This window comes from Stegodyphus dumicola, chromosome 11, assembly GCF_044657685.1.
Source record: "Stegodyphus dumicola isolate Sdum_Otavi_A_Nest chromosome 11, ASM4465768v1".
Lineage (NCBI taxonomy): Eukaryota > Metazoa > Arthropoda > Arachnida > Araneae > Eresidae > Stegodyphus > Stegodyphus dumicola.
Window position 1 is genome coordinate 162,295,524 of NC_140778.1, and position 9,748 is coordinate 162,305,271.

Consider the following 9,748-nt stretch of genomic DNA (forward strand, 5'->3'; position numbering starts at 1 on the left):
CAAGCATTGCAAAAGACATTTTTTTAACTAGCAACAAGAAAATTTCTCCTGAAACTGTACGAAAAGTGCTGCAAAAGGCTGATTATTATGGATGCAAACCTAGATCTAAGCCATACATTTCCGAGACAAATAGAAAGAAAAGAATTGCTTTTGCCAAAACATATTTAAACTCTTTGCAGGACTTCTAGAACAATGTAATTTGGTCAGATGAAAGTAAATTTACAATATTTAAAGTTAATGGCCACCCTATTGTATGGAGAAAACCAGGAACAGAACTGAATCTGAGAAATTTAAATCCAACTGTCAAACATGGAGCTGGCGGTGTAATGGTATGGGGGTGTACGTCGTCGAAAGGAGATGGAAATTTTCACATTATTGATAAAGTCATGGATAAGTATGTTTATCTGGATATTCTGAAGAAAAATCTATGAGACGGTGCCCGAAATTTAAACCTTTCTAATACCTTTATTTTCCAACAAGAAAACGACCCGAAACATAGAGCTAAAATTGTGAAGGAATATCTCCTCTATCACACTCCAAGACAATTGCGTACTCCTCCACAGTCACCAGACCTCAATCCAATCGAACATTTGTGGGCAAAATTGGAGAAACGAATTCAAAAACACAATATTACATCGTGAAGTGAGCTAATTAGTAAATTGCAGAAAGAATGGGCGAAATTTATGTCGGATGACACTTAAAAACTAGTTCAGTCAATGCCCAGACATCTGCAGGCTGTTTTGAAGAATAAAGGATATCCTACAAAGTATTGAAGTAATGTAAAAAAACTTATATTTAACTTTTTTTTTTTTTTTTTTGAAAGTGTACGCAGACTTATTGGATGGAATTTCTGAGTTTTTTGAAAAAATTTAAAAAGTATTACACTGATATTATTTACTTTTTATTTAAGCTTACAATTTTAGCTAATAGAAGAAAAATATGCAATGATTAAAAAACATTTTTCTATGCTTTAAATTTTAAATTAAAAAAAAACACTTAGTCTGTACACAGACTTTTGTAGCTAACTGTATGCAGTCTGAACTAAATTTTTTTAGCATTTCACTTTGTGATTATTGTCATCATATTTGTCATTATGATGAGAATAAAATCTTCATCGTTAAGGAATGTATGTGTTGGGGATATTACACCTTGTGCCTTATAATATAACATGTATGAATGTTCCCAACTCCCCAAAAAAAAAAAATTACAATGTCTGTCAAAATCATTAGAATTCCAAATACAACAAAAATAAACAATTAAAACATTGCTTGACTGAAGGATTTTTATGAACAAGGGCAATTTTTATTAAGGTGGTTGAGATAATATGTGACTACCTCTAATTTTAAAATATTAATAGAGAAACATGAATTCTTATTGCATTTTAAGTAATTATTACTATCAAAATCTTACTCATATCATTCAAGTTTTTACAAGTCCAACCCCGCTTCACATTGAAAAGTTATAAAAATATGGGATGTACATGCACAGATACTGTTCTTTTAAAAACACTCAAATTATTTCTTTTTACTGTAGTAATTATTAGCTTTGCTTTCTTCTCAGTTTATATATATATATATATATATATTTGTAAATTATATATATATATATATACCATTTTCAATGATAAACTTATATTCACAGCTAAATCAGACATAAGTTAGTCAATATTTTGTTACTTTTAACATACTTAAACATAAGCATTAACTTCTTATATATTTTCTTTTAAATATATGTATTGCATGTTTTTATTGATACCAAATACGCTACAACTTAGACAACAGAATTACGAGGTTTTTTCGTATTCATATTTAAGATATTTGACTATTCAACTTTGATATCTCTTGAAAAATCAAGCTTAGGAAATATATTCATTATCCATATAAATATTTATTTCTGCATGTTTTCCCATAGCTTGTTAATTATGATTTGTTATATATGAATGAATGATAGCTGTAATAGTAAAAATTAAAGTGTTATTTTAATTTTCAGGATTTTAATGATACTAGTACACAAGAAAGAAGTGCAGAAGTTACCAGACATTCTGAGATGTTTGACATCAACGATTTTGAAGACACTGAAGAGACACAGAAAGAACTATGTCATACACAAACACTACCACAGCTAAAAAGACACACATCAAACACTACAACTTCAAACAAAAAACAGAAACACGGTCACATTTACACAGCAGCCACAACAACACTTGAAGAAATTTCTACAATATTAAAATGAAAAAACACTACTCCAAATACATTTACACAGTTCGGTTCCTTTGTTGGTTCCGAATTAAGTCTAATCCGTGACCCTCAACTCCTCACAGACACAAAATATAAAATATACCAAATTCTCACAGATGCACAGACAGAATGTATTAGATTCCATGAACAACACAGAATAAATAAGAAACTTAGATATATTTATTACTTACCACATTATTTTGTAACATAAAATAAAAATACTTATAAATAATCTTTATTTCTTTATCTTTTATTATAACATATATTGAGAAATCAGGGAACATAAATTGAATAACATATATTGAGAAATTAATAATATTTTATATGTTTATCTTGCCATGCAACTTTTCCTTCATTATTTACATAATCACAAATTTTTTCTCGCATCAGCCTTGCTTCAGCAGACCCTGTGTTATAACCATTTTGTTTACACAGGGATTTCATTTTACTTAGCGATTCCTCATTTCGCCATGATCCAGGTATAAAATTAAAGTCCTCATCTTCATGATTGATTAGTTCTCTTGGTGTATACAATTGCCTGGAAGGTCTTTCTCGTAGAAAGTTATGCAAACAGCAACATACAGAAACAATTTTATCAACTGTCGCAGGAGGCAGCTGTGTATTGGTTGCATCAAAATACGAAATCTATTTGATAATATCCCGAATGCATTTTCAACAACACGCCTTGCCCTGGACAGTCGATAATTGAAAATCCTTTGCTGAGGAGAGATTTTTTTACCAGAATATGGCCTCATCAGATAACATTTCAAAGGAAACGCCTCATCTGCAACCATAAAATAATTCACAGGCTCACTCACTACCTGGAATCAAAGGTGTTGGGCTGGGCAGATCAAGCAAGTTATTGTCTAGCATCGAAAATAAACTTGTTTGGGCAAAAACTCCTCCGTCTGATATTTGTCCATTACATCCAACATCAATAAATGTAAATTTATAATCTGCATCAACTGATGCCATCAGCACAATGCTGTTGAAACTTTTATAATTGTTAAAAGTGCTGCCACCCCCTGCTGGTGCTTTTATCATAACGTGTTTTCCATCGATGGCACCAACACAGTGTGGCAGGTTCCACTTTTCAGCAAAAGCTTCTTCTATGGCTTGCCACTCCTGAGCAGTGTTTGGTGTCTACGAAATGAGAAAATAAGTATTAATTATGAAACTGAAAAAAGGATGCGAATACAAAATATATAAGCAGAAAATGCTATTTGAATATTGGCAAATAGTAAAATCAAATATTTTATCAACGAATATTAGCTACTCATTTGTTATAATAAAATTCACATCGGAGAAATATATAAAAAAATGTGCTTATATATTTTGGTTGTGTTCCTATGTTTCACTTTTTATCTAATTTTTCCCCATTTTTTTTCTCTCTTGTTTTTGATTAAGCTACACTATAGATTCTATTTAAAGTTTTTAAAGTAATGAATGTGTCAGATACAATAAATGGAAGCTACACCATAGATTCTATTTAAAGTTTTTAAAGTAATGAATGTGTCAGATACAATAAATGGAATTAAAGCTAAGTGACTGTAGGTAAATGAATGTTTTTGATCACAATACCCATACAGACAGAAAAACTGATAATTTTTGGAAAATAAATGATTAAAAAATAAGCTGTTGTTGTACAAACAATAATACAATAAACAAAAAGGGCTTATGCTTGTTTGTACACAGAAACAGAATTTTCATTTAAACAACATGTTTAAACATTTTATAACTGAATATATATGCTTCTTAATTTGAAGAAAACTCAAAACTAAAAGTGTCTATTAAAGAATTTTGGATGAACCCCAATTTAGCAGATTCATTATGTGTTTTATACAGGGTTGATACTAGGTTGTCAATTTGCTGTCCAATGCAATCTCTGCAGTTCCTACATTCTATTGCTAGATGCCTCCCTAATTATAAAACAATGTTTATTAAATGTTTATTATGATTTTTCCAAAATCAAATAATCATATCTCTTCTTATAAATTAAAATTTTATTTAAATAAAATATACTGAAAAGCATAAACAACATTATGACAGACTAACATTCCCATTGAAAATGGTTCAATCTAGAATTTGAGTCAAATTATAATCTAGAGCATGGACCAACAAACTGGGGCCTGCAAAACAATTTTAAAATTTTAAGAAGCTAACGAGATATTTTAAGGTTAGTGGGAAAAACAATTTCATTTATAACTTAAAATTATTTTCTTAAACTGTTGGTCGCGACCCCATTGGAGGTCGCCAAAACATTTTAGCAGTTTTTGATAATCCTTTAACTTATTCCAATAATTTTACAATTACCAAATATTTTTACACAATGTATCTGAAAATAGATAAAGATAAGGCAATACATAAAGTTCTCTTTCTAACTGAACAAAAATCTGATTTTGCGAATTTAATTCATAATAAGTTATGGCTACAAAAGCTGCATTATTTGAGTGACATATTTGAAAAACTAAATGATCTAAATTTGTCGTTTCAAGAAAAAGGTTGCAACATAGTCATATTCAAATTAAAAATTGATGCTTTATTAAGAAAATGACCGTATGGAAAACTATGATGGAAAAGGGTTTGTTAGAAATGTTTGTCGCATCAACTGAATTTTTAAATGAAAATGATGAAATAGATAAATCAAAAAGATGACTTGTTGAAAAAAATGATAAATGAACATCTTCGATGTCTTGAGAAAAACTTTAAGAAATATTTCCCTTCAAATTTTAGTGTCAAAGAACTAATATGGAGTGTGAAACTATTTAGAATTAATGTGGAAAATATTACTCATTTGCCATTAAAATCACAAGAAGAACCTGCTGATTTATCAAATAATTCGGGATTGAAACTTTATCTTTAATACGAAGTCTTCAGAAGATTTTTGGCTAGCAATTGCAAAAGATTTCCAACAATTTTTGAAACTGCCATAAACTTTTACCTTTTTCTGCAACATATTAGTGAGAGACATTTTCATCTCTAACCGCCATAAAATCAAAAGTGTCAATCAAAAAAGTTTAAAACGCCCTGATTTATTACATGGTAAAAAGTGCATGCTTATGCAACTGAAGTATAATGGTTAGTGTAAAATATAACTTGGAGAGACATTTCATCAGTACGGTGTTTGCATAACATTTTCAAGAGAATGTTACATGAGTAATGAAATTCCAATTGCTATACTAAATCTCTCTCTGCTAGTACTTACAAAGAAAAAACTCAAAGTTATCCGTTATCCAGATACCCCAATGCAACTATTATTTTATGACTTTAATTGTAAATAGGTTACTTAAATTTAAATATCGCAAAGCCTCGAGGACTATCTGCGTAAGAGGAGGGATACGGGATACCTTCGTAGAGGCCTTTCTAAGGGAAACTAGCTCATATTTATGTTACACATGGGGTAACCACAAAAACCAACCATGCAGCCAACCTGTTCGCCTGGGACGGAACCCAAGCCAGGTCGAACTACCAGTATTCAGTTGTCTTAACCACTCAACCACTGGTGGGGCTCTTAATTCTAAATAGAAAATTATACATTGCACTCCTGTAATACTCTTTTTAAATAATTTTAATTTTTTTTTTCAAGGAAAACAAGCTCTGAAGTTAATTCAATATTACAAATTTGAGAAAAATTCAACTTAATATTAGTATCCTGATCCTGTAAAAATGAACATTTTTTTAAAAAATTAAAAGGTCATGATGTTGTTGTGAATTATAAGACCTCATACGTAACATTGATATATTAAGTGTCAACTCACCTTTATGTAATCTTGCATGCATTCCCATAAAGCATCCAATACTTCTGGTATCACTCTTGACAATGTTTGTTTAAGTATTCTAAACAAATACTGTAAATTTGAATAGGAACACCCTGTAACATAATAAAAAACTTAAAAAATAAATTTATTAAAAATGATGTAGTGATATAATTATGATATTTATTCATTATAAATTTCTCAAAATTTAAAAAATTGTGGTTAAAATTATTGTTTGAATTTGTATTTCAATTTTTGTGAATTTGATTTATTAATTTTATAAAAATTAATTGATTTTTTTCAATAAAATAAAAATTAACTTACCACCAGCTAGAAAGCCTAAAGTAACATGCGGCCTCTCAGATGGTGAAATTTCACAACGCATAAACGTATCCTGCTTTTTAATTTTGCTGCTCACTAAGTTTAATAAATAATCAAAATCGCACGGCATCATTCCTAAATACTTTCTAAATTCCACCCTGTCTTCAAAACGCAGCTCTTGGAACAGGGTATTATGGGCTCCATGAATTTCTCTGCGTTTGACCCAATTTCTCGTCCAAATACGCTTTCTTTTTTCTTCTTCTGCAGCAGCAGCAGCGAAGATCAAAATCGCAGATGTTGCTACAGTAGCAATTAATGGGAAATCTTCATCCATTTTTATTATTGTCGCCTAAATTCACTCCCGCACAGTTTTGTTTTCACAATTGTTGATAGTGTGACGCTACATAGGGCGGGAATTCTTCCTCGGACAGTGATTGGTTAAGGCATTTCCTGTACCGACGACAAAATCGTTGCGTGTGCACAAGCAAGCTCGCAGATAAAATCGTACGAGAAAGTCGGCCGATAAAATCGGTACGTGTAGACGGGCCTTTAGAATGGCCGAAACGCTGGCATTGGAAGCATCGCATAGGGTTGGGAATATAAGGTCTTACAGGACAATTTAAATATCCGGCCTTAATATTCTTAGGCAGATCAGGCGTGTTGAAGGTAAGGATCACGTGTTTCGTATCGATCAACTTACCTTCCTTACGCATCTTGATCCGCCTAGTACCGCAGACATTTTGGTCGGATAGCTCGGAAGCGATCTCTTCTTCAGAAGCATACAGAAGATCGAATTCCGATATTACGCCACGACAATAATTCAGTGTGTTATGTGCTGTTACTGTGACATTCGCTTGTCCAAGTTTGGTTATTTTAAGTAAAGATGCAGACTGAGTTTCCGAAATGGTATCAATAAGGAGGTCTCCAGAGCGCAGACGCTTTATATTTTTCGGTTCACCAACACAAGACTGGATGTATTTATTTATTACGAAAGGAGACATCTTATGCAGTTCGCCAGAAGGACTAGAGATAACCAGAAAACGGGGACTATTGTTAGGATGTCTTTCATTTATATCTGTACGTACTTTTTTAGCAGATTTTTCAGAGCTGGTGCTTTGACCGATTTGACTAACTTCGAAGTCTTTAATCAGAAATATTTGTGAATTTGCCATATTGAAAAAGTTGTTACAAGTTACCGTCCATTCGACAGGTACACCTAAATAGTCATTAAAGAGGTAACAGCTCCATGGCTGTATTAGATCCCCCCGGTCGTTGTCGTAGCCCTCTTTGTAAATTCGAAATCTCATGCTTTGTGAGAATAAATTTTGTCGAACATCGAGTTTCGCAAACGCTTCGAGCTTTACGCTATGTTTCCCGTACAAGTCAGTAGGATGTAAGTTTTGATCTGGTATAATTCTAACGTAGTCTTGCTGACACATAGATCCGTGTACAGCTGTAGTGAGTCCTTGAGTACATCTTACTCTTCAGCTTATCTCATTCAGTAGTCTATCAACATATTCCATAAGATTGTAATTAAAACAGAATCTGTACTGATACGGAAATATGTTATTATCGTCTTCTATGCCTATACCGCACGCCGCTAATCCGCCTGGGCTGCCACGCCAGGTGTCGGTCTGTTCTCATAGTGATAATGTGTATCTTCGTCAACTTGTTCAAAATAACCGTTTATGGCATTTACGACTGTTTGGTAAAAACAGGTTCTTTTGATAGTTCGCGCGGTAATAAAAGGCACTCGTGAATGTAAGGATTGTGATCGTAGTACACAGGGTTTTCTAAGTAAATTGATGAAAGTCTATACGCATTAAACTAAGTCCATATCTTTAGTAGTTTCACTAAGTTCTTACACTATATACACTATTTACAACAAACTGTAAATATAATTTGAAACACTAGAAAATCATTCTTGATTAAATAGATGATTAGATAAGATGAAAAACTGAAAGAATAATATGCGGTTGGGTACCGGACCAAGTCCATTTTTTAAAGTCTCTATTTACACTTTGTACAATTACCACTTTGAGTTGTGGAAAATATTTCGCGGTCTTTTTGTTGGCGCGATGATTGTAGGGTCATAATCTATGAGCTTTCTAATATGTTCGTGTCTTGAGTGTGCTATTTTTGAGTAGAAGTTGTGGCTGGTACTTAAAATTTCATCTTCTATTGCATTAATTTTTAGGTCTTTATGAAGTTGGGAGTTTCTTATGAACCATGGTGCATTGAGTATTTCTCTTATAATTTTGTTTTGATAAGTTTGAATTTTCTTTCTGTAGGTTTTGCAGACTGTAGCCCAGACGGGAACAGCATAAAGGAGCATTGGTCGAATTAAGCTGAGATATATTCTTCTTTTCAATGCGATACTGAGGTTAGATTTTCTGTTGAGAAGTGGTCGAAGAGCCATTTTTGCGGCAGTAGCTTTTCTTAAGGAGTAATCGACTTGGTTTTTGAATAAAAGCTGTTGATCGAAGTAAACTCCGAGATATTTAAGAGTGGTGACTTCGTTAACTTGCTGGTTATTGATTTTAATGTTATTTTGAATCGGGGTATTTTTGTGATATCTTCTAATGATGATAACTTGACTTTTAGCAGGGTTAATTTTCAGCTTCCATATGTTGAAGTAATGAGTAATTTGGTTTACGGCTATTTCGAGTTTGTCTACTGCTAGTTGAGGCTTCAAGCATTTTGTGATAATGGCAGTGTCATCTGCAAATTTAAATACCTCAGAGTTTAAAGGTATAGGCATGTCATTCGTGTAAATGTAAAAAAGTATAGGGCCAAGAACGCTGCCTTGTACTACTGCACTTTTAATTTTTTTCTTCTTAGAAATGCGCCTATTGATTTTTACTTGAAAGCATCTACCTTTTAGATAGGATTGAATTAATCTTATGAAGTTGATTGGCAGTCGGGCAAGGTATAGCTTGTAGAGTAAACCCTCATGCCATACCTGGTCGAAAGCCTTTTCGAGATCGATGAAGCAACTGGCTACGGTGTTTTTCTTGGTGATGGCTTCTGCCATATATTCAGTAACATTTAGTAGCTGATGAATAGTGCTGTGTTCTTTCCGGAATCCGAATTGTTCTTGTTTGATGATGTTGTTATTATCTAGATGATTGGATAGATGTTTTTTCATGATACGTTCGAACACTTTGCCCATACAGGGTAGAAGGCTGATCGGTCTATAAGAAATTAACTCCGTTGGGTTCTTTCCTGGCTTGACAAAGACAGTGATTATGGCGTGTTTCCATTGCCCTGCGAAGTAATTAAGCCGTATACAGGCGTTAATGATGTTAGTGAGCAGGACCAGGTATCTGTGGGGGAGAATATCAAGGATTTTGTTAGTTATTCCATCGAATCCAGGGGCTTTGCGTTTTTTAAAGTTGTTGATGATATGTTTAATTTCAGTAGGTGTAGAAAAGG